Source organism: Felis catus, chromosome F1 (assembly GCF_018350175.1).
Source record: "Felis catus isolate Fca126 chromosome F1, F.catus_Fca126_mat1.0, whole genome shotgun sequence".
Lineage (NCBI taxonomy): Eukaryota > Metazoa > Chordata > Mammalia > Carnivora > Felidae > Felis > Felis catus.
In genome coordinates, this window is record NC_058384.1 from 27,501,807 (window position 1) to 27,529,680 (window position 27,874).

The window sequence follows — 27,874 nt, forward strand, 5'->3', positions numbered from 1 at the left end:
ATTACTATCTGGTGGGGCACCTGGGTGGCTCAGTCAGTTAAGTGGCCGACTTCGGCTCAGGTCATGATCTCACGGTCCGTGAGTTCGAGCCCTGTGTCAGGCTCTGTGCTGACAGCTCAGAGCCTGGAGCCTGTTTCAGATTCTGTGTCTCCCTCTCTCTGACCCTCCCCCGTTCATGCTCTGTCTCTGTCTCAAAAATAAATAAACATTAAAAAATTTTAAATAAAATTACTATCTTGCACTATATAATGCTTACTATTTACATTTAACTACATTGTCTATGAAAGTTTCTTTTAAATCACAAAGTATTATGGGTATCTTGAAAATAAATGATTCCAAATTTATTAATTGCTGTGGTGGTTACCACACAATTGTGAGGAACTGCTTCCAAATCACATGTGTAGTAAATATTTTTATAGAAATATGGTCATAAATAGTCCCAGGAAATCCCTCTTGAATATGCTATATTTACATTTCAATTTTATGTTGTTGGTTTGTTACTTTAAAATTGAATATAATTAGAATAAATAACATGCTAATGGCTTCATTTTACATTTTGAATCAGAGCCTGCTAAATTAAACCTTTACCCCCAAAATAGCATCTTGAGTAAGCACATGCAGTTTACTGTGTTTAAATGTTTTCTTGCGATAATGTGTTTGATGTTTTCCTTTATAAAATTTAAGAGTGTTCTATAAATACAACTAGATGTATAACAACACTTCCCTTGTACAAGCATCCCTCATTTAATAGAATTCTGAAGATGAGCAATTCATGAATTAAATAACAAATTGACTTAAATTTTTCCTTTTTCCCCATGGAACTTGAGGATCTTAGCATTGCACATACGTTATCAGATGGAGTGCCAAAGCCTTCTTACTGTGTATGTTATAGTTAAACTAAAATGAATGAGAACACCTTTTTAAATGTACTGACAGCTATTAGTGAGATCCTAGTCCCTATTGCACAGACCTTTATATTGGGAATGGAATGGTCACAAAGACCAAGCTTCTCATTTGCCATCATCTTTAGGATATTTGGTGCTAAACTGTTCATCAGCTGTGAGTCCTAGTTGTTCACGCTGAGTCTCCTTAGCTAAACTAGGATTGAATATTTTAGTCTTTGGCTTTATGAGCTGCTGTTTCTTCACATCCAAGGATACCCTTAACAAACTGTAGGGATATAATTAGGGCAAAATGTTAGGAAATAGAATAAATTATAGTTATAATGGAGAAAGTACAAATAAGTTAAATTATTGACCATGGTTTCAAAATTAGAAATGTTTAAGGTGAACTTGAGCCAAATTACTGAAATATTTAGAAATTTCTCTTGAATAAGTGGAATATTTTAAGTTCTCTGTTATACTACCAAATTATCTGATGAGGTTGTCACTTTCTGTATATTAATACTATAAATAATTGTAGAGTTTGTAATATCAATTACTTTTAGAGATCTGTACTACTGGGATTCTAAAAAAATTATTACTTCTATTAGATCATTTGAAACTAAATGTTTTAAAATTTGATATGTTCTAGGTGTGATTGGATTACATATGGAGAGGAACAGTTTTATACTGGAATGTATTTTCCTCTTTATAATGAAGGTTAACAGGAAGATGACAAAAACTTGTTTTGTGCTAAAGTACTGAGGAACCATTAACTCAAATCTAAGTTAATTCTTAACATTCAAGTTCTCTGTAACCTGTATCTCTTTCCCCAACATTGTGAATCCAGACTTACCTCTAACTTGACATACTGTAAATTTGACTCCCATCTTACATGCTTTCTCATTGTCCCTCAAATACAGTTCATCTAGTATGCTTTTCTTTACTCATGCTGCTTTCTGAAATGCCTTCTGTACTTTTTTTTTTAATGTTTATTTTGAGAGAGAGTGCGTACAAGCGAGGGAGGGGCAGAGGGAGAGACCCGTGCTGGTGTGGTTCTCAAACTCATGAACCGTGAGATCATAACCTGAGTTGAAATCCAGAGTCGGCCCCTTAACCAACTGAACCACCCAGATGCCCCCGTATTTTTGTTTGTTTGTTTGTAGCCCTGATTAATTCCTATTTACTCCGTGAACCTCTAGTCCACATTAATTTTCCCCTTTCTGTAAATCGGTTGAATTTATTGTTATAGTGTACAATTTAATATTTGATCTTATTTCCTAAATCCCTGGTAACCCTAAGTGTCTTGATTGAAGGTACTTCAATTAACATACCTTCCAGTGATAAGGTTTGTTTTTAAAAGAGGGAGTGCTTAAAAGTACTTACTGTGTTGAATTGAGTTGAACTGAAAAAAGGGATATTTATTAACATAAATTATGCCTCATAAGATGGCATATATGCTTTTCGAATGTGATTCTAACAATTATATATGTTTTCATTGTCTTTTTGAAAATCTCCAGTTGCTGAATCATGCTAATTCATTGAAGGGCTATTTTGAGCCATGCTGTAGAAGAGATATTTAAAATAGGATGGGGGACCCCAGGTGGCTCAATTGGTTGAGTGTCTGACTCTTGATTTCGACTCAGGTCATGATCTCACAGTTCTTGGGATCGAGCCCTGCATCATGCTCTGCACTGACAGCATGGAGCCTGCTTGGGATTCTCTCTCTCTCTGCCTGTGCCACGCACGTGTGCGTGTGTGCACTCTCTCGCTGTCTCTCAAAATAAATAAACTTAAAAAAATAAACTAGGATGTATGTTATCAACATTGATAAAAACTTAATGTTTACAGTAGACTTTTATGGAATAATATATTTAGTGTTCATGTATGTGTGTGTATAACATTTTATTGAATGAAAGTTCTCTTTACTCAGTTAATTTTGCCTCCCTCAAAAAAAAGTCACTTGTTCTGATTTATCTTAGCCTCTTTCTCTTCTTAAATGATGGTAATTTTTTTTCTGACTACTGATTGTAAGTTTCCTTAATGCTGGTCTGATTATTGAGGTCTTTGGAGCAATGACAGACTGACAGGCAAAGAGAGATGTAATTTTTTTTCAAGTCTGGTAGGCCAGTGAGCTAGCAACCTCTGATCTCTCACTGAGACAAAGTGAAATGGAGTAATTGAGACCTTTCTTCTATTAGGACTTTGCAGGTGAATGCAGATCCTTCTTGAACAAAGAGATTGAGGACAGTTCAGCCTACCAGAATGCTTAGGACCATAGATAGCATGTGGTGACCCCTCTCTGCTTACTAAAATAATCTATTTTCATCAGATGGTTGGGCCCCTGAAAGTTCAGGTTTTACTCCCAAGGAAATTTTGTCCCAGCCTTTGGCCCCTGTACCCTCTTCCTTTAGGCATACCCATAATTTCTTCTAGGCTTGTTTAGTTGTTGAGTCCCTCCCGCATGTTATATGGAGGGAGAGGGAGCCAAGGATATGTATTTAGTCTACCATCTTCCTGTTTTTCAGATAAGTTTGCTGTCCCTGCTGTCTTTCTGGTGTTTCCAGAGTCCCCAGGTTTCCTAGGCTCTCTGTTCAATGTAATTTCCAAATACTGAGTAAGCTTTTGTTACGGTATGATGTTATGAAAGAATTTATGTGGACTGTGCAAAAGATCAACATTTAATCAGATTCATTGTGTGAATTTCTCTGGCATTCTTCATAGTTAATTGAAAGGTATAGGTAGAAATATCTTCTAGAATTGCATGTTGTTCCTATTTCATGGTTTATCAGTCTCTTATCAAAGGAATGTTCTGCGTGTCTGCTGTGCCTGTATCCAGTGTATTCATACTCCTCATGTGCTTTCTTTGGGTGGAATTCCTGAACCAACTGTATCCAAGGAGAGTTTGCCATGAATTTTCTTTGAGCTGACCCTCAATAGTAACAGAAAATACCAGAGCAGTTGCTGCACATACGTTAATGGTCTTCTAATCTCCAGCCTTGCATGTAATTGCTGCTGTCAAATACAATTACTGTCTGCCCACGTTTCTTCCCCTGGGGGCGGTCGTGCCATGCCTTGATACATAGTTAGAAAATGAGAACAGAGTTTCCGAAACTTTTTGAAGGTTTTCCTTATAAACCTATCTACTTTGAAATTTTAAAACTATAAATTACCTTGCTTTTTTTTTTATTTTTTAGAAGATTGACTGGAAGAAGTCTGACAGTAATAAGAGAAAAAGAAAAAAAGATTTTTTTTTAAATTTTTTTTCAACATTTATTTATTTTTGGGACAGAGAGAGACAGAGCATGAACGGGGGAGGGGCAGAGAGAGAGGGAGACACAGAATCGGAAACAGGCTCCAGGCTCTGAGCCATCAGCCCAGAGCCTGATGCGGGGCTCGAACTCATGGACCGCGAGATCGTGACCTGGCTGAAGTTGGACGCTTAACCGACTGCGCCACCCAGGCGCCCCAAGAAAAAAAGATTTGAAGTTTCATTGGGTGTAATTATATTTCTGAAGAATTAATTATAAATACATTTCCTTTATGGATTAGTACCATGTTGACCACAGTTCAGGAAATGTAATTCTAAGCTGGTGTTAATTTTTTTTTAACAGTATACATACTAGCTAAATCCCTACATAATCTAGAATTAATTCGGTTTTGTGATTGTAGCAATAGGACAAGATCATAATGTAGTGGTTCATGATTGGAGATTGATTCCTTGATTCCAGACCTGTCGAATGAACTGTTCTACATGAGTGAATTTTTCAGCTAACCAAATATATTCTTAAATAGCTAAGCTTTTTTATTTTCAGGTGAAAATTCTATGTGATTATGAGTTTCCTAGCTTCTTTAAACATCGTTTATTGAACACATTTTATCATTTTCCTTACTTTTCAGGGTTATTATATTTACTAATCATTGTGATAATTAATGTGATGAGCTTATAGGCTAGTGAGGATGCAGATTATTTATCCCTTCACCTACTATCTCAATACTTTATGCTCTTTTGGGTGCTCTTTTTTTTTTTTGAGACACCATAATTCATACACTGTACAGTTCACTCATTTGAAGGTTTTTAGTATGGTTACAAAGTTGTATAACTTTTACCACAATCAGGTATGAACATCTAAAAACCCAAATGTCCATCATTGAGTGAAAGGATGCACAAAATGTGATACATGCATACAACAGAATATTATTTGACTGTAAAAAAGAATGCAGTACTGATACATGCTACAACTTGGAAGAATCCGTGTTGTTCCATGCTAAACTGTCCTAAATGAAAGAAGCCATTCACAAAAGACCACATATATTATGATTCTATCTATTTGAAATGTCCAGAATAGCCAAATCTATAGAGAAACAGATTAGTGTTTGCTTAGGACTGGGGGAAATGAGGAGACTGATAGCTAAAGAGTATGGGGTTTCTTTTTGAGGTTTTAAAACTACACGTTAGCTGTCAGTTTCAGTCTCCCCATTCTTATTGCCAAATAATATTCTATTGTATGGAGATTCCAAATTTTTTGTATCCATTCATCCATTGATGGACATTTGGGTTGTTCCACCTTTTGGCCATTAAGAATAATGCTGTTAAACTATATGCTAACTTGGATGTAAATTAAAAAAAAAAAAAGAATAATGCTGTTAAAAAAAAGTGCTGTGCAAGGTTTTGTGGGGACATATGTCTTCATTTCTCCTGGGTATATGCCTAGGAGTGGATTTGCTGGGTCAAATAGTAACTGTATGTTTAACAGTTTGAGGAATTGCCAGACTTTTTTCAAAGTGGCTACAGCATCCTTCATTCCTGTTAACAGTGTATGAGGGTTTGGTTTCTCTACATTCTTGCCAACACTTGTTATTTTTTCACTTTTTGATTGTAGCCATTCTAGTGGGTATGAAATTGTATCTTATTATGGTTTTGATTTACATTTCCCTGGTGTGTAATGATGTTAGGCATCATTGACCATTTATGTCTTTTTTTAAAAAATCACGTTTCCCTTCTTGTAGGACTGTAATCTTGTAGTTAGAATTCTGTTTAGTGGTTGTCTAGACATCTCGAGGCTATTCCAACATATGGCTTTTAGCTTCTGTTAGAAGACTCATGAAAGTATACAATTTGTGAATAAGTCAACCCAGTTTTTTAAAAAAATTTTTTTAACATTTATTTATTTTTGAGACAGGGAGAGACAGAACATGAACAGGGGAGGGTCAGAGAGAGGGAGACACAGAATCTGAAACAGGCTCCAGGCTCTGAGCTGTCAGCACAGAGCCCGACGCCGGGCTCGACTTCACAAACCGCGAGATCATGACCTGAGCCGAAGTCGGCCGCTTAACCGACCTAGCCACCCAGGCGCCCCCAGTTTTTTAACTCCGGTTATTAGAAGCTTCTTTCCATATTAGGCCAAAATCTACTTTACTGTCTTATTTTTATTGTTCTTTTCACATATATTCCGTATTTAGCTTTCCATGCCCAAGTCCAGTTCTTCATCTACAGAATAGTCCTTCATTGTTTTAAGACAACTTTGACGTTTCGTCTTCTTCAGGCTAGGTATCCCTAGTTTCTGAAATTGTTCTCCACTCCTGATTATATCAAGCCCTTTCACCATCCCAAACATTCTTGTGTGAAGAAGTTTCAGTTTCTTAGTATCTCTTACAGTATGGCTTTTGGAATTGTGAACAGACTGTTTAAGACCTAGTATGACCACTATAGAATAGAACTTTTCTTTCATTTGAGTTCTGTACTTCTGTGATGTCGTTTAAAATTACTTTCACATTTTTGGCAGCCACATTAAAATGTTAGTTTTTCTTTAACTTTCAGAGAACTAAAATCCCAAGTCTTTTTTTTTTTTAATAAATCTTGTTGTGCAATGTCTGTCATGAACTATGTTTAGTACTTTATGTGTCCTCATATTAAATTACATTCATCTGATTCATTATATTTTTCCAACATTAAGATTTTTTTGGAGGGCTCTTGGGTGGCTCAGTTGGGTAAGTGTCCGACTTTCGCTCAGGTCATGATCTCGCGGTTTGTGTGAGTTCCAGTCCCACATAGGATCTGTGCTGACAGCTTGGAGCCTGGAGCCTACTTCGGATTCTGTGTCTCCTCTGTCTCGGCTACTCCCCTGCTCACACGCTGCCTCTCTCTCTCAAAAATAAAACATTAAAAAAAATTTAAAAAGATTTTTTTGGGATCATGAGTGTTTTATCTATTTATGAGCTCTTTTTCATTGACCCTGTCATCAGGAAATTTGATTAGCATGCTTTTTCATACCTTGAGTCAACTATTGATGAAGATGGTATATAGGGATAGGGTCAAAGATTTAACTTCCAGTAGAAATTTAACTGGAGATTGATATTAATCAATTTATACATGCCTTTTGGTTAAGACAGTAATAATAAAAATAATAATTAGCTGTATTTACTGAGCTCTTACTATGTGCTGTGTGCTATTCCAAGTGCTTTAGATGCATTATTTTATTTCACTCTCACCACAGTCCTACAAAGCAAACACTATTATTTGCATTTTCTGGAAGAAAAATCCTCAAAGTTAGGGAAGTTAATAATTTATCCTAAAGTTACATAGCTAATAAGTGGTAGAGTAGGATTTCAACACAATATGTTTCATTCTAAAATTAGTATATAACTTAAATTCACTGTCATGTAAAAACCTACCTATTTGAAGCTGTGCCTTATTTTTCTTATCCATTTATTTATATATTCAAAAAATATCTATTAAGTGCCTTCTGTGTACCAGGCACTGTTCTAAGTTACTAGGGTACATCAGTGAACAATAATAGACAAAAAACCTTGCCCTTGTGGACCTTAAATTCTACCACAGGAAGACAAGAAGGTTAGGAGTGTAACATACAGAAGGTATTGGATTATAGTTCTAAATAGGGTGGTGAGGGTAGGCTGTGTTGAGAAAGGCAATATTTGAATAAGGACTTTAAATTGGTAAGAAAGCGAACTACTCAGATAACTGGAAGAAAAGATTACTATTCATTCCTCTTTGAAGTTATTCTTCAGTATAGTAGGACCAGAGATAGTTACTTAAGATTCTTTTTGATTACTGTAGAGGATCTAAAATATACTCTCTGGGGAACTGCTTCTTTATCAATCTTTCTGTGCCCCGTGTATTGCAGTTTGCCTCACTTATACCTAAATAAGAGGAAGGGCCTTATATTGGCCAAGGGGATTTTTATTTTGAGCCTTTTGTTTCCATCCATCAGTTTGTTCTTTGATAAAACAAGAACATATTTCTCTTTTTTTTCCAAGTGGGAAGCCAGGGAATCCACTAAAAGTTAAGAATATTTCTGGGTCTTTATCCTCAATAGGTTTCTTCGTGAATGAATTATAATTCCCAGAGGACATAATGTTTTTAAGTTTGCATTTCAAGAAGCTACAAAAAGAACAAAAAAAGAATTAAAAAAAAAATAGAAAGGTAAGTGGAAAAGCCAATAAAATAGAAAACAGATGTGTACTGGAGAAAACTCTGCAAAGCCAAGAGTTGGTTCTTTGAAGAGATTGATAAAACCCTAGCAAGAATGATCAAGAAAGAAGAGAAAAAAGACAAATGGCCAATGTCAGGAATGCAGAATGGACACCACCAAATATCTCAAAAAATTAATAAGTAGATCTTATGAACAACTAAATTGATTATCTGGAAAAAATGGACAGTATTTTCAAAAAACCCCAAATCAATAACTTAGCAAAGCTGACTGAATAAGAAATGGAACAACTGAATAGTTCCATATCTATTAAGAAATGGAAAAACATTGTATGCTCATGGATTGGAAGAACAAATATTGTTAAAGGAGTTGACTCTTTAGAGACCTTACTGCAAAAAAAAAAAAAAAACAAAAAAAAAAACAAAACCTCTGGCCCAGATAGCTTTACTGGTAGATTCTTTCAATTGTTTAAGGAAGAAATAATGCCAATCTTACACAAACTCATTTGGGAAACAGGAAGAGGCGGAACACTTCTCATTTCATTAAAAAAAAAAAGTTTACCTATTTTGAGAGAGAGAGAGAGCAGGGGAGGGGCAGAGAGAGACAATCCCAAGCAGGCTCTGTGCTATGCTGCCAGTGCAGAGCCCAGTGCAGGGCTTGATGCGATGAACAGTGAGATCATGAGCTGAGCTGAAGTCAAGAGGGGTGCTTAACTGACTGAACCACCCAGGCACCCCTCATTTCATTTTTTAAAGACCAGAATAAACTTGACACTTAGGCTTGGCAAGAACAATACCAAAAAGGATAATACAAATCAATTGCTCACATTAACATAGGTGAAAAAAATTTTTAAATATACAGTATTAACAAATCAAATCCAGCAACAAATAAAAAGAATAACACATCATAATGAAGTAGATTAATTCTAGGAATGTAAGAGTGGCTTAACTTTTAAAAAGCAGTGTAATTTGTCCTATTAGGAGAAAAAAAGAAAAAAATCAATGATCATTTTGACAGAGGGAAAAAAAGATTGAACAAAATTTAATACCCATTCATGATAAAAATTAATAGCTGCTAATAATAGAAGGGAACTTTCTTAATCTGATAAAGGATATTTATAAAAGCCTATACCAAACACTGAACTCAAATAGTTTTAATGTTGGCATATTTGTTAAATGTTTTCAGTGCCTAAGTTGGTATATCTGATGAGTTCATGAATATATATTTTAAAAGTAATGATCATAAAACAATAGATACTGTACTATCCATCCATAAGGTAACATTGATTTGTACTTGTGGATTTCCTGATGACATTAATATTCTGTGTACTTAAAATATGAATTAATATAAGTTTGATTTAATTATTTGAAATCTGCTCATATCAAACATAATACTTCTGTTAATGGGATTATACCAACCAGATTTTGAGCTGTGAATCAAAAAGTGTGATTTGCTGTAGGTCAGTGACATGTTGCTCCATTTTTATATCCATCTGGCTTGTTTGTGCATGTGACTGATGAAATATAGGTCAGAGGCCTGCCTATAGTTGCTGCAAGGTAGTCTTGGGAAATGAGGTTAAGAGGATTGTGCTTTGGAAAGTTGAGATCCACAATATGGAAAGTTACTAACATGTTGAAATAGTATTTTAAAGACTTTGGTAAGCCACAAATAACAGACGTTCACTAAACTTGTCTTGCCTTGGGGGGCCTGGGTGGGTCAGTCAGTAATCTCAGGGTTGTGACTTCCAGTCTTACTTAAAAAAATAAATAAATAATCTGGTCTTGCCTGAACAATCTTTGTACCTCTCTTTCATGAAATCATCCATTCATCCTATTAAGATGGTTGGTTGAATGGCAAAAGCAATGGAAAAGAGAATGGAATGGAAATACACCTAGTTTAAACTTAAAAAGAAAGAAATACACCTAGTCCAGTACTACTAATTTATTTATTTGTATATTCCCATTCACTTATTCCATCAAAAATCATGTGTGATTATTGGAATTCTAGGAAGATGGCTATAGCCGTGGCTCTGGCATAACATTCAAATATTTTTGAATATTCCTAAATGCTTCCTTAATGGAATAACCAGGATAACTTAACTAGAAACTCTTAAGCAATATCTGTCAGATAAAATTGGGACAAACCATCAAGATTGGTGTAGCATTGGGATCTCCATAGGATGAAGCAGCAGGGAGTCTGACTGACCTGAGAATGGCATGGTCCTAAAATTGCCAACAGGTAGTTTAGAGGATTTTGCACACTTCATGTCTGAGTACAAAGGATTTTTTAGAGCTGTCTGGGCTCTGGAGCTTCCAAAATTAACCAAATTCCTCTTACATTACAAAACCTTATACTACAAGGAATCTGCTGGAAATTTGACCACAACCAAACAAGACATTGACAGTAAAGACAATAGGAAAAAACAGATAAAAATGGGAGAGGGGATCAGGGCCAAGCAATCTTGAAAGTATCCCCAAAGTCAGATTTTTAAGTACTTTATGAAAACAACAGAAAAAGGAGGTGTAAACCCCAAGATCTATCCTGATCCACATTTCAGTCTTAAAAATTCAAGAACACTTACTTCATGTAAAGATGAGTAACAGAAAAGATTGTGATTGAATCCTACAAATCCTAAAAAGTTATTATAATTCAGAATTGTATTTTTTTCTTATAATCCACAAGCTGTATTATTGGTGAAAATAATAAAGGTATGCTAAAATTTTTATGGGTCTTGGTAAGATTGCAGTATTGCTTTCCAAAGAGTAATACCATCTTAGAGGCTTCTGGGAAGATGGCAGTGTAGGAGGATGCTGGGCTCACCGTGTCCTGCGGATCACTTAGATTCCACCCACACCTGCCTAAATAACCCAGAAAATCGCCAGAAGACTAGCAGAACGGATTCTTCGGAGCCAAGTGTAGGCAAGAGGTCCATGGAAGAGGGTAGGAAGGGCGGCGAGGCGGTGCGCGCTACACGGACTGGCGGGAGGGGCAGCCCGCCGGCAAAGCAGAGCCCCCGAGTCTGGCTTGCAAAAACAGAGGGGCCGGACGGAGTGTGTTCTGACAGCCAGCTGGACTTAACATCTGGAAGGTATAAGTTAACAGATCTGCTTGGAGAACGGGAGGGCTGGAGGACAATGGGAGGGAGAGTTGTTGAGCCCCGGACAACAGAGCGTAGCTTGGCAGGGAACAAAGGTGCTTGCCAGCGCCATCTCCCTCTCCCATCCCCCAGCCAAAATCCCAAAGGGAACCAGTTCCTGCCAGGGAGGTTGCTTGCACTGCGCAAACACCCAACGCTGTGCTGCTGCGGATCCATCCCTCGGCGGGTCTGACTCCCTCCTGGTGCCGCAGGGCCCCTCCCGAAGCAGATCTCCGAAGGAAAAGCGAGCTGAGCCTGCCCCTCCTGCCCCTGTGCACATTGCCGATCCATCCCAGCTAATAGGCCAGATCCCCAGCACAACAAGCCTGGCAGTGTGCAAGTAGCCCAGACAGGCCACGCCACCCCACAGTGAATCCCGCCCCTTAGAGAGGGGAAGAGAAGGTACACACCAGTGTGACTGCGGCCCCGCCCACCAGCGCAAGCTATTCAAGACAGCACGGGAAGTGCCCTGCAGTTCCGCACCACTCCAGGGTCTATCCAAAATGACGAAACGGAAGAATTCCCCTCAAAAAAAACCTGCAGGAAATAACAACAGCTAACAAACTGATCAAAAACGATTTAAACAATATAACAAAAAATGAATTTAGAATAATAGTCATAAAATTAATCACTGGACTTGAAAACGGTATAAAGGACAGCAGAGAATCTATTGCTAGAGATCAAGGGACTAAGGAACAGCCAGGAGGACCTAAAAAATGCTATAAATGAACTGCAAAATAAAATGGAGATGACCATGGCTCGGATTGAGGAGGCAGAGGAGAGAATAGGTGAACTAGAAGATAAAATTTTGGAAAAAGAAGAAGCTGAGAAAAAGATTTAAAAATCCAGGAGTATGAGGGGGAAATTAGAGAACTAAGTGATGCACTAAAGAGAAATAATCTACGCATAATTGGTATTCCAGAGGAGGAAGAGAGAGGAAAAGGTGCTGAAGGTGTACTTGAAGAAATCATAGCTGAGAACTTCCCTGATCTGGGGAAGGAAAAAGGCATTGAAATCCGAGAGGCACAGAGAACTCCCTTCAGACGTAACTTGAATTGATCTTCTGCATGATGTATCATAGTGAAACTAGCAAAATACAAGGATAAAGAGAAAATTCTGAAAGCAGGTAGGGATAAACGTGCTCTAACATATAAAGGGAGACCGATAAGACTAGTGACGGATCTCTAATGAAACTTGGCAGGCCAGAAAGGAATGGCAGGAAATCTTCAATGTGACGAACAGAAAAAATACGCACCTGAGAATCCTCTATCCAGCAAATCTGTCATTTAGAATAGAAGGAGAGATAAAGGTCTTCCCAAACAAACAAAAACTGAAGGAATTCGTCACCACTAAACCAGCCCTACAAGAGATCCTAAGGGGGATCCTGTGAGACAAAGTACCAGAGACATCACTACAAGCATGAAACCTACAGACATCCCAATGACTCTAAACCCATATATTTCTATAACAACACTGAATGTAAATGGACTAAATGTGCCAACCAAAAGACATAGGGTATCAAAATGGATAAAAAAACAAGACCCATCTATTTGCTGTCTACAAGAGACTCATTTTAGACCTGAGGACACTTTCAGATTGAAAGTGAGGGGATGGAGAACTATTTATCATGCTACTGGAAGTCAAAAGAAAGCTGGAGTAGCCATACTTACATGAGACAAACTAGACTTTAAATTAAAGGCTGTAACAAGAGATAAAGAAGGGCATTATATAATAATTACAGGGTCTGTCCATCAAGAAGAACTAACAATTATAAATGTCTATGCGCTGAATACAGGAGCCCGCAAATATATAAAACAATTACAAACATAAGCAACCTTATTGATAAGAATGTGGTAATTGCAGGGGACTTTAATATCCCACTTACAACAATGGATAGATCATCTAGACACATGGTCAACAAAGAAACAAGGGCCCTGAATGATACATTGGATCAGATGGACTTGACAGATATATTTAGAACTCTGCATCCCAAAGCAACAGAATATACTTTCTTTTCGAGTGCACATGGAACATTCTCCAAGATAGATCACATACTGGGTCACAAAACAGCCCTTCATAAGTATACAAGAATTGAGATCATACCATGCATACTTTCAGACCACAATGCTATGAAGCTTGAAATCAACCACAAGAAAAAGTCTGGAAAACCTCCAAAAACATGGGGGTTAAAGAACACCCTACCAAAGAATGAATGGGTCAACCAGGCAATTAGAGAAGAAATTTAAAAAATATATGGAAACAAACGAAAATGAAAATACAACAATCCAAATGCTTTGGGATGCAGCAAAGGCAGTCCTGAGAAGAAAATACATTGCAATCCAGGCCTATCTCAAGAAACAAGAAAAATCCCAAATACAAAATCTAACAGCACACCTAAAGAAAATAGAAGCAGAGTAGCAAAGACACCCCAAGCCCAGCAGAAGAAGAGAAATAATAAAGATCAGAGCAGAAATAAACAATATAGAATCTAAAAAACTGTAGAGTAGATCAACGAAACCAAGAGTTGGTTTTTTGAAAAAATAAACAAAATTGGCAAACCTCTAGCCAGGCTTCTCAAAAAGAAAAGGGAGATGACCCAAACAGATAAAATCATGAATGAAAATGGAATTATTACAACCAATCCCGAAGAAATACAAGCAATTATCAGGGAATACTATGAAAAATTATATGCCAACAAACTGGACAAGCTGGAAGAAATGGACAAATTTCTAAACACCCACACTCTTCCAAAACTCAAACAGGAGGAAATAGAAAGCTTGAACAGACCCATAACCAGCGAAGAAATTGAATCAGTTATCAAAAATCTCCAAACAAATAAGAGTCCAGGACCAGATGGCTTCCCTGGGGAATTCTACCAGACATTTAAAGCAGAGATAATACCTATCCTTCCCAAGCTATTCCAAAAAATAGAAAGGGAAGGAAAACTTCCAGACTCATCCTATGAAGCCAGTATTACTTTGATTCCTAAACCAGACAGAGACCCAGTAAAAAAAGAGAACTACAGGCCAATATCTCTGATGAATATGGATGCAAAAATTCTCAATAAGATACTAGCAAATTGAATTCAACAGCTTATGAAAAGAATTATTCACCATGATCAAGTGGGATTCGTTCCTGGAATGCAGGGCTGGTTCAACATTCGCAAATCAATCAACGTGATACATCACATTAATAAAATAAAAGATAACCATATGATCCTGTCAATTGATGCAGAAAAAGCATTTGACAAAATTCAGCAACCTTTCTTAATAAAAACTCTCGAGAAAGTCAGGATAGAAGGAACATACTTAAACATCATAAAAGCCATTTATGAAAAGCCCACAGCTAATACTATCCTCAATGGGGAAAAACTGAGAGCTTTCCGCCTGAGATCAGGAACACAATAGGGATATCCACTCTCACCGCTGTTGTTTAACAGTGTTGGAAGTTCTAGCATCAGCAATCAGACAACAAAAGGAAATCAAAGGCATCAAAATTGGCAAAGATGAAGTCAAGCTTTCACTTTTTGCAGATGACATGATACTATACATGGAAAATCCGATAGACTCCACCAAAAGTCTGCTAGAACTGATATATGAATTTAGCAAAGTTGCAGGATACAAAATCAATGTACAGAAATCAGTTGCATTCTTCTACACTAATAATGAAGCAACAGAAAGACAAATAAACTGATCCCATTCACAATTGCACCAAGAAGCATAAAATACCTAGGAATAAATCTAACCAAAGATGTACAAGATCTGTATGCTGAAAACGATAGAAAGCTTATGAAGGAAATTGAAGAAGATATAAAGAAATGGAAAAACATTCCGTGCTCATGGGTTGGAAGAATAAATATTGTTAAAATGTCAATACTACCCAAAGCTATTTACACATTCAATGCACTCCCAATCAAAATGGCACCAGCATTCTTCTCGAAGCTAGAACAAGCAATCCTAAAATTCATATGGAACCACAAAAGGCCTCGAATAGCCAAAGTAATGTTGAAGAAGAAGACCAAAGCAGGAGGCATCACAATCCCAGACTTTAGCCTCTACTACAGAGCTGTAATCATCAAGACAGCATGCTATTGGCACAAAAACAGACACATAGACCAATGGAATAGAATAGAAACCCCAGAACTAGACCCACAAAAGTATGGCCAACTAATCTTTGACAAAGCAGGAAAGAATATCCAATGGAAAAAAAGACAGTCTCTTTAACAAATGGTGCTGGGAGAACTGGACAGCAACATGCAGAAGAATGAAACTAGACCACTTTCTTACACCATTCACAAAAATAAACTCAAAATGGATAAAGGACCTGAATGTGAGACAGGAAACCATCAAAATCTTAGAGGAGAAAGCAGGAAAAGACCTCTCTGACCTCAGCCGTAGCAATCTCTTACTCGACACATCCCCAAAGGCAAGGGAATTAAAAGCAAAAGTGAATTACTGGGACCTTATGAAGATAAAAAGCTGCACAGCAAAGGAAACAACCAACAAAACTAAAAGGCAACCAACGGAATGGGAAAAGATATTTGCAAATGACATATCGGACAAAGGGCTAGTATCCAAATTCTATAAAGAGCTCACCAAACTCCACACCCGAAAAACAAATAACCCAGTGAAGAAATGGGCAGAAAACATGAATAGACACTTCTCTAAAGAAGACATCCAGATGGCCAGTAGCCACATGAAAAGATGCTCAACATCGCTCCTCATCAGGGAAATGCAAATCAAAACCACACTCAGATATCACCTCACACCAGTCAGAGTGGCCAAAATGAACAAATCAGGAGACTATAGATGCTGGAGAAGATGTGGAGAAACAGGAACCCTCTTGGGAATGCAAACTGGTACAGCCACTCTGGAAAACAGTGTGGAGGTTCCTCAAAAAATTAAAAATAGACCTACCCTATGACCCAGCAGTAGCACTGCTAGAAATTTACCCAAGGGATACAGGAGTATTGATGCATAGGGACACTTGTACCCCAATGTTTATAGCAGCACTCTCAACAATAACCAAATTATGGAAAGAATCTAAATGTCCATGTCTTTATGAATGGATAAAGAAATTGTGGTTTATATACACAATGGAGTACTATGTGGCAATGAGAAAGAATGAAATCTGGCCCTTTGTAGCAACGTGGATGGAACTGGAGAGTGTGATGCTAAGTGAAATAAGTCATACAGAGAAAGACAGATACCATATGTTGTGACTCTTGTGGATCCTGAGAAACTTAACAGAAACCTATGGGGGAGGGGAAGGAAAAAAAAAAAAGAGGTTAGAGTGGGAGAGAGCCAAAGCATAAGAGACTCTTAAAAACTGAGAACAAACCGAGGGTTGATGGGGGGTGGGAGGGAGGGGAGGGTAGGTGATGGGCATTGAAGAGGGCATCTTTTGAGATGAGCACTGGGTGTTGTATGGAAACCAATTTGACAATAAATTTCATATATTAAAAAAAAAGAGTAATACCATCTTACAAGGTCATTAGGACTATTTGTGAGTACCTGTTTCACTACAGTTTTACCAAATTCGATAATTTTGTTATCCTAATGGAATTAGTTTAAAGTTTCTTGCTCATTGATTTAATTTGCAGTTTTAAGTATTTTAAACATTTATTTTTTAATTTAAATTCAAGTATAATTAGCATACAGTGTCATTCATTTCAGGTGTACAATGTGGATTCAACAGTTCTTTAAAAAGTTTTTTTTTAATGTTTATTTATTTTTGAGAGAGACAGAGACAGAGTGTGAACTGGGGAGGGGCAGAGAGAGAGGGTGACACAGAATCTGAAGCAGGCTCCAGGCTCTGAGCTGTCAGCACAGAGCCCAACGCAGGGCTCAAACTCACAGACTGTGAGATCATAAACCAAGCTGAAGTCGGATTCTTAACCAAGGAGCCACCCAGGTGCCATGTCCGCAATTCTATACATTACTCAGTGCTCATCACAAGTGTACTCTTAGTTCCCTTTACTTATTTCACCCATCCCCTCCCCCCCCCCCCCCCCCACCTACTTCCCCTCTGGCAACCACCAGTTCATTCTCTATATTTAAGAGTCTGGTTTTTTGTTTGTCTCTTCTTTATTTCTTATACTCCACATATGAGTGAAATTATATGGTATTTGTCTTTGTCTGACTTATTTCAGCAAAAACACTAATTCAGAAAGATCTATGTACTGCTGTGTTTATTGCAGCATTATTTATAATAGCCAGGGTATGGAAGCAACCCTAGTGTCCATCCATAGGTGAATGGATAAAGAAGATCTAGCCAGCCATTAAAAAGAATGAAGTGTTGCCATTTACAACAACATGGATGGATCTAGAGGCTTTAAGTTGCCTTTTTAAAATAATGAGACATGTTAAATGTTTTCCCAGGTATTGGTAACATTATTGATATTTATGTGTATATATGTGAATAAAACCCTAAACCTCTGTGTAACTTCAGGTATTTAATTATTGCCTGCTTATAACCATGGTCTGCTTATCCATTGGCTCCTAGTGTTTTTCTCACATATGAGGTTGTTCAGTTATATTGCTTATAACATTATAGAGATATAAGTCATTTGTTTGTTTAAAATATAGCTACTTCTGCTTATTTTTACCATATTCTTACAGAAATGGTGTTTTAAGTATTTGAATGTTGATCTTTTATGATTTTCTTTGGTGCTTAAATCTAAGAAGATTTATATTTTCTGAATAGATACAAATATTCAGAATAATTTTCCAAAGAACATTTAAATATTAACCATTGTTTCTTTTCTAGAAACTCATAATGAGTTTAATTTTGCATGAGAGACATTTTAAGCTAGCATTAAGTAAAAATACTGCATAAAGATAAGTGTTACATATTATACAGTGGAAGCTGGGCATGTGTACAATTGATCATCTTTATACCTTTGTTTTACAGTAGCCTAGAACCAAGACAGTTGACAATAGCCAGGAAATTTAGAAGACAAAATTAATGTATTTATTCTTAAATTTCATTATAGAGTGGTAAAAGAGCAACTTACTGTTTTTCTTTTTGTTGTACAGTGATAAAATTTATTTGGTGAATTATAAAGGTTCTATAAGAGTTCTATTAACCATATTAATTATCTGGAGGAATTATCATATATTTTGGTGATACAGGTTAAAGTATTTGGTTAAAAAAGGTGTGTTTTTCAGTTTTTTAATATATTTTTTAAAGTATATTTTTTGATACAGAGCAAGAGAAAAATATGAGTGGGGGAGGGGCAGCGAGACAGGGAGAGGGAGAGAGAGGGAAAGAATCCCAGGCAGGCTCCACATTATCAGTGTGGAGCTGGATGTGGGTGGGACTCAAACTCACGAACCATGAGATCATGACCTGAACTGAAATCAGACATTTAACTGACTGAGCCATCCAGGCACCTCATCAGTTTTTTTTATATTTTAAAAATCTACATTTTTGAGCTAGTGTATATAGTATATACACAAAAATAGTGGACACTGCTGAAATTTGGAGGTTTGGATAAAATACTTGCACATATTTCTCCTTTTTTTCTTTGATCTAAAAATTATTTTCCAATTGTAATTTAAGCATTTCTAGATAATCGACATTGATATTATTAAATATCCATTGTCGTTAAGGTTTTAGGAGTTGAATTTTTTAAAATATACTGTTTGTAATTTTAAGAGAAACTAAGGGGGGCGCCTGGGTGGCTCAGTCGGTTAAGCGTCCGACTTCAGCTCAGGTCATGATCTCACGGTCCGTGAGTTCGAGCCCCGCGTCGGGCTCTGTGCTGACAGCTCAGAGCCTGGAGCCTGCTTCAGATTCTGTGTCACCCTCTCTCTCTGACCCTCCCCCGTTCATGCTCTGTCTCTCTCTGTCTCAAAAATAAATAAACATTAAAAAAAATTAAAAAAAAAAAAGAGAAAGTAAGGTTAAAAACACCTAGATTTGGGGCACCTGGGTGGCTCAGTCGGTTAACCGTCTGACTTCAGCTCAGGTCATGATCTTGCAGTTCATGAGTTCAAGCCCCACGTCGGGCTCTGTGCTGACAGCCCAGAGCCTGGAGCTGCTTCAGATTCTGTGTGTGTCTCTCTCTCTGCCCCTCCCTGTTCATGCTCTGCCTCTGTCTCTCAAAAATAAATAATAAAACATTTTAAAATATTTTTTAAAAACACACATAGATTTATGCAATTTATTTCTTGTGAAATTTTAGAAGTATTACTGTTATAAAGTATAGCAGCCAACAATATTCTCATGGTAATTTTTTTTAACACTCATGACAGACAATAGCTGAGATGAGGTTAATATTATAACTTTTTATAAAGTTTTTATTTACGTTGAGAGACAGCAGGAGTCGGGGAGGGGCAGAGAGGTTGAGAGAGAGAATCTCAAGCAGGCTCTGTGCTGCTAGTGCAGGGCCCAGTGTGGAGGACACTGGGCGATCATGACGTGAAGCAAAACCAAGAGTTAGATGTTCAACTGACTGAGCCACCCAGCCACCCCACTATTCTTACTTTTACATTTGGAAATGAATAAATACTCATGTTTCAGGGGGAAAAAAAACTACAATGAATATTGGTAAGGGATTATTAGAAAAATATTCTTTTTTAAGGACTTAGAACTATAGTATTGGTCATGTAATTGATTAAGTTCATAATTTATAATAAATCAGCTCCAAAAAAGTTGATATATATTTAATTTTAAAGTTTCCTTTCAAATTATGTGTTTAATTTTTAAAACCAAAGTTAAGAAAGTGAACAGAATTTTAATTCAGAATATTATCAGTATATAATAATGGCTTCTAAAAGTAGCCTGGAGAGGTAACATAGTTAAATGAAAGAGCAGAAGCTTTGGATATCAGAAGATCTTGTTTGAATCTTGATTTTGCCACTTACTGTGTGGCACTGAGTACTTCATTTCTCCTATTTTCAGCTTTCTAATCTGTAAAGTGGAGGTACATTTCATCAAATATAAAGCAGACAGTTATTAAGTTCTTGACATTTAAAAAATTCTGTGTCGTAAAATTGGTATATTTGTGGGCTTTTTTTCTTAGCATTCTAGAAAATAATGGTACTCTTTATAATTGATGTCTTAGATTAAGTGAATACAATAAAAATGCCAACTTTCTAGAATTGTTTTGAAGTTGGAATTGGATAATATATATAAAGTGCAAAGCACATGGAAGACACTCCTTAAGTTCTATTCCTTTTTTCTTAATGATAAGAGTTATTAAGTTTTTTATTTATTTGATTTTGGGATTGGTGGTTTTATCAGGAGATTCAGAAGTTTAAGGGTATTAGAGGAAGACTCGTGGTTCAATAATATAAGTCCCCACATCAGAACGTCTTGTTATCTGTATTACTGAGACACTTTTGCTTTGAAGAGATGGCTGTATTTTGGCTAGTGATCGTTATTATATTAGCTAACACTTATATAGTGTCCTCTTTGTGCTGGGCACTGTTCTGTTTTACATACATATTTTATACCTTAAAACACCCATATGAGATGGGTACTAATATTCCTATTTTTGCAAATGAGGAAACTTGGACAGAGAGGTTAATTTATCCAAATTTGTACAGCTAGACCTACAAACTTAGGTCTTACTTAAGGCAAACAAAGAAATAAAAGAAAAGCCAAACAAGGTAGCACATGGAAGCAAGAAACCCCCTCCTTGCATATATTAGCCTGATAATCTTTGGAATAGTTATTTTTCAGTTGGAAAAGAATGCTTCACAAGGTTTTAAATCTGGACTCTGCAACTAAGGTGGATTCTGAATCAAGTGATAAAGATTCAGCCAACAACTTATCCTTTCCCCTTTGAGTGAAGGAGCATTTCAGTGTCTCAAATAATATAGTCTGAGGCAATATAAGAATTGGCAAATTTTATCCTATTGGCTGCCAAATTGGAGTCTCTTTCTTTAACTGCTGATGTAACATAAAAATAACTTAATGGATTTTGAGTAGAGAGAAATGGAATAAACTTCTTAAGCCTCTATGAGAAACATCTCATTGGAGTGGAAATAGAAGGATAAGGTAGCCAAAGTTTACCCCTTCTTGTAGATGAAATAGATGGAGAGCAAAACTAATGCATCTTTGGCAGCTTTATTCTGAATTCAATCTGATAATGGCAGACTTTTTTAAAAATATTATTTCTGCTTAAAATACAGCCTTTTCCCTCCTCCACCAAAAAAGTTGACACCAGCATTCTAACATGCACAACGCTTCAGAAAGAGAAATTAATCCCAGGAAGAAGAAATATATACTATAATCAGATGAGTCATTTTTTTCCTAAAGATTTTAATTAAAACTAAACTATGCTTTATATACAAAGACATTTATCATATCTTCGCTTATGTGTGAAAAAGTGAAAATAACCTAAAAATTGTCAGATAATGGTTAAGTAAATTATGCATGGAATATTATGTTAGATTTTAAATTAATGTGTGTGGGACTTCTGGGCATTGTGGAGTAATGGTGACAAGATACACCCTTTTGTCTTAAACTGGAAGAAAACCAGGCACAACAGATGAAAAATAGTGATTTTCAGACATTGTACTAAAACTAGTATAAAACTAGGAAAGAAGAGAAACAAACAAAATGAGCCCTACAGTTGCCTCAGCTTATGGCCAGGAAACAATTTCCAAGCTGTAGTCCAGGGAGGAGGGTCCCAAAAGAATCTGACTCTCTTACTAATTAGAGCTGGAAAATGCAGGGCTGAATACTGGAGAGTTTTCTTGCATAGAAAGAGAGTTTTAAAGATGTACAGAGGGGTCCCTTTGGCTGAATACTAATCTGTGTGTGAGAGAGGAAACTAACAAGCTGAGGAAAGACATACAAGAAAGCAGTAAGCCAAAATAATTCCTGGAGCTGACATATTTCATTTCATACTAGTCAGAGTGGAAAGAAAATTTAGTATATGGGACATAATGTTTTAGAGGCCTCAGAAGGATTTCTGTTTAGTAGTGAAGCTAAATTAAGCTCTGGATTAAAGGCTGCTCTGCCCCTGCCTTAACAGAACTTAAAAGTGAGCCTTGAAAGGATCAAATTGATTCCACATAACTGAATTCATACCAAAACAAAGTCTAACATAATTAAAAGAACACAACAACATCAAGCAAATGATTAAAATTCACAATGTCTGTTTTACAAAAAAAAGTAAAAGTCTTTCAGGCATGCAAAGATAGCAGGAAAATATGACTCCTCACCTGGAGGAAAACCTGTCAATAAAAGCAGATGCAGAAAAGATAGAGATGAGAAAATTATAAATATATTTTATAAACTCAAGAAAGTTGAGGAAGACATACAAACATAATGGGGAAGAGAAATAGAAGATACAAAGAGACCCAAATGGAATTTCTAGAGATGACAAAATAATTTCTAAAATGAAAAATATACTGCATAAGATTAACAGCAAATTAGACATTGCATAAGAAAAGATCAGTACTTGAAGATGTAGCAAGTGAACCTAATAAAAATGAAGCACACAACATAGACTGACTAAAAAATGAACAGAGCCCCAGTGAACTATGGGAAAATATCAAGCAGTGTAGCATGTATATAGTCCCAGAAGGAAGTGAAAAAGCAAGAGAGAGGAAAAGATAGGAGAAAAAAAATACCCAAAACATTAATGATAGCTGAAATATTAAAACATTTGATGAAAACTTATAAACCAGAGTTTTCAGCCTTTGCACCATTGACATTTAGGGCTGAATAAGTTTTTGTTGTAGAGGGCTGCTCTGTACATTGTAAGATGTCTAGCAACATCTCTGGACTCTACTGTCTGGATGCTTATCCGACTGAGCCACCCAGGCACCCCATAAACTATGGACTTTAATTAATTACATGTACTACATTAATGTAAGATGTTAATAACAGTGGAAAATTTGGGAGAGGGGAGAATATGGGAACTTTCTGTACTTTCCACTCGATTTTCTGTAAACCTGAAACTCTAAAAAATAAAGGCTATTAAATAAAAAAAAATGTGCTCATCCCTTTCCAAAATTCCATATAATTCTTAATTATTAGTATGTGTTTTCACAGCAAATAATTGCCAAGCAGATCACAGGTGTTTTTCTAAATTGCCTATTCACATTAAGAGGTTAGGTGAATGACACCAACAGAAACTATGATTGTCTTGTGAATAACCTTGTGTTCTTGCTTCTGTCTTGCCCCCTAAAATATACTAATCAGCCTTCAGCAAAGAACACGAATACATAAATTCTGTAACATTCTAAGCATACCCTCACACTAAGGCCTGTGCACTGGCTGTTTCCTGTACCTGGAACAATATTCCCTAGATATTTGCAAGGCTCACATCTCTACCTCTTTTATGTCTTTATTCATATGACCTTCTCAGTGAGGCCCTCCTGACCTTATTTAAAATTACAGTTCTCTTCCCCACATTAATTTTTTTCCATAGCACTGATCATTTAAAAAAATTTTTTTTTTATTTTTTTTTTCAACGTTTATTTATTTTTGGGACAGAGAGAGACAGAGCATGAACGGGGGAGGGTCAGAGAGAGAGGGAGACACAGAATCGGAAACAGGCTCCAGGCTCTGAGCCATCAGCCCAGAGCCTGACGCGGGGCTCGAACTCACGGACCGCGAGATCGTGACCTGGCTGAAGTCGGACGCTTAACCGACTGCGCCACCCAGGCGTCCCTGATCATTTTTAATATTAGAAAACTTACTTATTTCTCTCTCTCTCTCAGACATTACATGATTTCAGTGTGTTAGTATTGTATCCTGCAATTTCGCTAGATTTGTTTATTCTTTCAGTTTCTTGTGGTCTATATGTGTGTATGTGGGAGGGATCTTTAGGATTTTCTGCATATAAGATCATGTCATCTGTGAATGGAAATAATTTTATTTCTTCCCTTCCAATTTGAATGACCTCTTTTATTTTCCTTGCCTAATTGCTCTGGCTAGGATTTCTAATACCGTGTTGAAAAGAAGTGTTAAGAGTGGGCATCCTTCCTTTGTTCCTGATCTTTGAGGAAAAACTTTAAGTTTTTCACTATTGAGTGTGCAGTTAGCTGTTGCTTTTCATATTTGGCCTTTAGTATGTTGAAATAATTTCCTTCTATTTTTGGTTTATTGAGTTTTTTTTTTTTTTTTTTTTTATGAAAGGGTGTTGAATTTTGTCAAATACTTTTTTCTGTACCAATTGAGATGATCATGTAGCTTTCCTTCATTTTGTTTTGTGATGTTTTTCATGTGTTGAACCATACTGTCCTTACGTTCACAGGAATAAATCCCACTTGGTCATGATATGTAATCCTTTTAATGTATTCAGTTTGCTAGTATTTAGTTGAGGGTTTTTTCATCAGTATTCCTCAGATATTGTTCTGTAGTTTTCTTCTAGTTTCTTTGTCTGGCTTTGGCAGTAGGGTAACGCTGGCCTCATAAAATGAGGTTAGGTATATTGCCTCTTCTTCAGATTTTTGGAAGAGTTTGAGAAGGATTAGGTTTTAATTCTTTAAATGTTTGGTAAAATTCTTTAGTGAAATGTTCTGGTCCTAGGCTTTTCTTTTTTTGGGAGATTTTAAATTTCTGAACCAATCTCCTTAATGGTTATAGGTTTCTTCAGATTTTTTATACATAATTTTATCATGGTAAGTTCTATATATCTAGAATGTATGTATTTCTTCTACATTATCCAACATGTTGGCATATCATTGTTTATAGTAGTCTCTTAAAATTCTCTTTCATTTCTGTGGTATTAGTGGTAAAGTCTCCTTTTTAGTTTCTGATTTTAGTTGTTTACTCTTTTTTCTTAGTTAATCTAGAGCAGCTCATTTCTTTCTATCACAGAATAATATTGTATTGTATAGATGTACCTCAGTTAGGTTCTCTGTGCATCTGTTGAAGGACATCTTAGTTGTTTCTAGGTTTTGCCAGTTATTAAAAAAACCTGCTTTAAACATTGATGTTTTGTGGATATAAATTTTCAGTTTGCAGGGGCGAGGGGGGTCAGTACCTAGAAGCAGAATCACTGGATCATATAGTAAGATGATATTCAGTTTTAGAAGAACTGCCAAAACCCTCTTCCAAAGTGGCTGTTCCATTTGCATTTCCTCCAGCAATGAATGAGAGTTCCTGGTGGCTTCACATTTTTACCAGCATTTGGTGTTATCAGTCTTTTGGAATGTAGCCATTCTAAGAGGTATGTAGTAATGTCTCATTATTGTTTTAATTTGCACTTCCCTAATGACATATGATGTTGGACATTTTTCATTTGCTTACCTGCCATCTGTGTATCTTTTTTGGTAAGGTGTCTGTTCAGATCTCTTGCCCGTTTTAAAAATTGGAATACTTATACTATATTGAATAAAAGTGATGAGGGGGTGTCATCCTTGTCTTGTTCTTGATCTTAGAGGGAAAGCTTTGAGCTTTTAACCATTGAGTATGATGTTAGCTGTGGGTTTGTCATATATGCCCTCTATTATGCTGAGGTATGTTCCCTCTGTACCCACCTTGTTAGGAGTTTTTCTCATGAATGGGTGTTGAATTTTGTCAGATGCTTTTTCTGCATCTATTGAGATGATCATATGATTTTTATCCTTCATTTTGTTAATGTGGTACACGTAGATTTTCCCCTCTGGTATGTTCTTGGAGTCTGTTCTTTGTCAGGAAGCTGCGTGACGCACCCTTTCCTTGTTTTCAGTCTTGTCACTCATTTAGCAAGCATCTCTTGGACACCATCTGTGTTTCAACTTTATTGTACTAATGGAGTATGTATTTAGAACATAATTGCGTTGAATAAAATAGGTTCTCCCTATGGTATGTGCTTTTTTAGTATAAAGAAAACATTCTCTATTCTGGAAATTCTTTGCAGCATTTATTCTCTAAGAATGGTCTTCAGAGAAGAGAGGGATCTGGCATTTACTTGGTGCTTCTTACTTGCCAGCATCAACTAGTATACCTTGTCATTAAATTGTGACAGGAATTATTCATGATATTGTAGCTTTGTTTCTGTCATAAATTGGTAACTGCATCGATTCATCTCAAAAATTTCCACCCTTTCTCAAAACTGGTTTTCCCAGTGATCTCAGGAACTAATAGAATATGCTGTCTCCAAGACCTTTTTCCTTTACCCAGTGGTTCACAAACCAAAAGTAACCACAAAAAGTGACAACAATAAAACAAAACCTCTTCTTTAAAGAACAGGGGGAGGGGTGGGGAACCAGGTATATGGGGATTACCTATATTTTTCTGAAGTGAAACTAGTTAATTAAACAATAACAGTATTAGTTTCTTTTTTTTATTATTTTAAAGTTTATTCTTGAGGGAGAGAGAGTGAGCACATGATCAGGGGAGGAGCAGAGAGAGAGAGAGAATCCCAAGCAGACTCTGCATTGTCAGCGCAGAATCCAACATGGGGCTTGAACCCACAAACTGTGAGATCATGACCTGAGCTGAAATCCACAGTTGGATGCTTAACTAACTGAACCACCCAGGCACCCCTATTTTTTTTTATTTTAGAGAGCAAGAGAGAGAGCGTGAGTCAGGAAGAGGGGTACAGAGAGAGAGAATCCCAAGCAGGCTCCACGCTCAGTGCAGAGCCTGATGCAGTTCTCAACCCCGTGACCCTGGGACCCTGACTTGAGCCAAAATCAAGAGTTGGACGCTCAACTGACTGAGCCACCCTGGCTCCCCTAAAAGTATTAGTTTTGATTCTAAGAAATTTATGTTTAGAATTTTGATTTTGGCAGGGTGTCCTGGCCTAAAAACTGTCATTATTGCAGGAGATGTGGGCTTTTGCAGAGATTGCAATTTGAACCTTTTAGACAATAACATCCGAGTTTACTGCTTCCATATTATATGTTTTAGAAGAATCTTATTTCTAAATTAATCTTAATTTTGTGCTTTTTTAAAATATTGAGGGTCAGGGCCTATTGACTACTTAATTTTGGAAAGTGTTTCCATAACAATTTGCTTCTTTTTTTCATTTATCTTAGGTCATAATTTCCTTTCCTTTCTCCTCCACCTTCTCTCCTTTCTTTTTGCCACCAAAGAAATATTTTTTCTTTGTGTTTGAGTTTGAAGTTTTAGTATGGTTTAGTTTTTTTCTTATTTGGAAATTGTAATTTTGTTAATAATCTAGGTATGATTTTCTTGATCACGTTCATATCTGGTATTTATAGGTCATATTTCATTTTCATTTTTCTACATTGAGCATCAATATTCTCCACAGTGAGCATAGCATCTTCTAATCAGCTGAGGGAATGGTGGGCTTCAGGTGGCTCCAGAGCTCAGTAGTGGAATGACCTTGGTTTGCTAGTGGGTACTCATTCCATTACTCTGATGACTTGAGAATCGTTTTGCCTTTTGGATACCATCTTGAAATTGTTACTGGGGCCTCAGAGAAATTGTGGACCTCAAATCTTTAGTATTCCTTAGCAAAGTATTATTTTGGAACTATTTTAAAT

General features: G+C 36.6%; 1 protein-coding gene across 10 annotated transcripts in view; it reads left to right on the forward strand.

Moving 5' to 3' along the window:
* Positions 1-27,874, forward strand: part of ACBD6 (acyl-CoA binding domain containing 6) — a 214,935-nt gene that overhangs the window by 43,118 nt on the left and 143,943 nt on the right. The window lies entirely within an intron of this gene.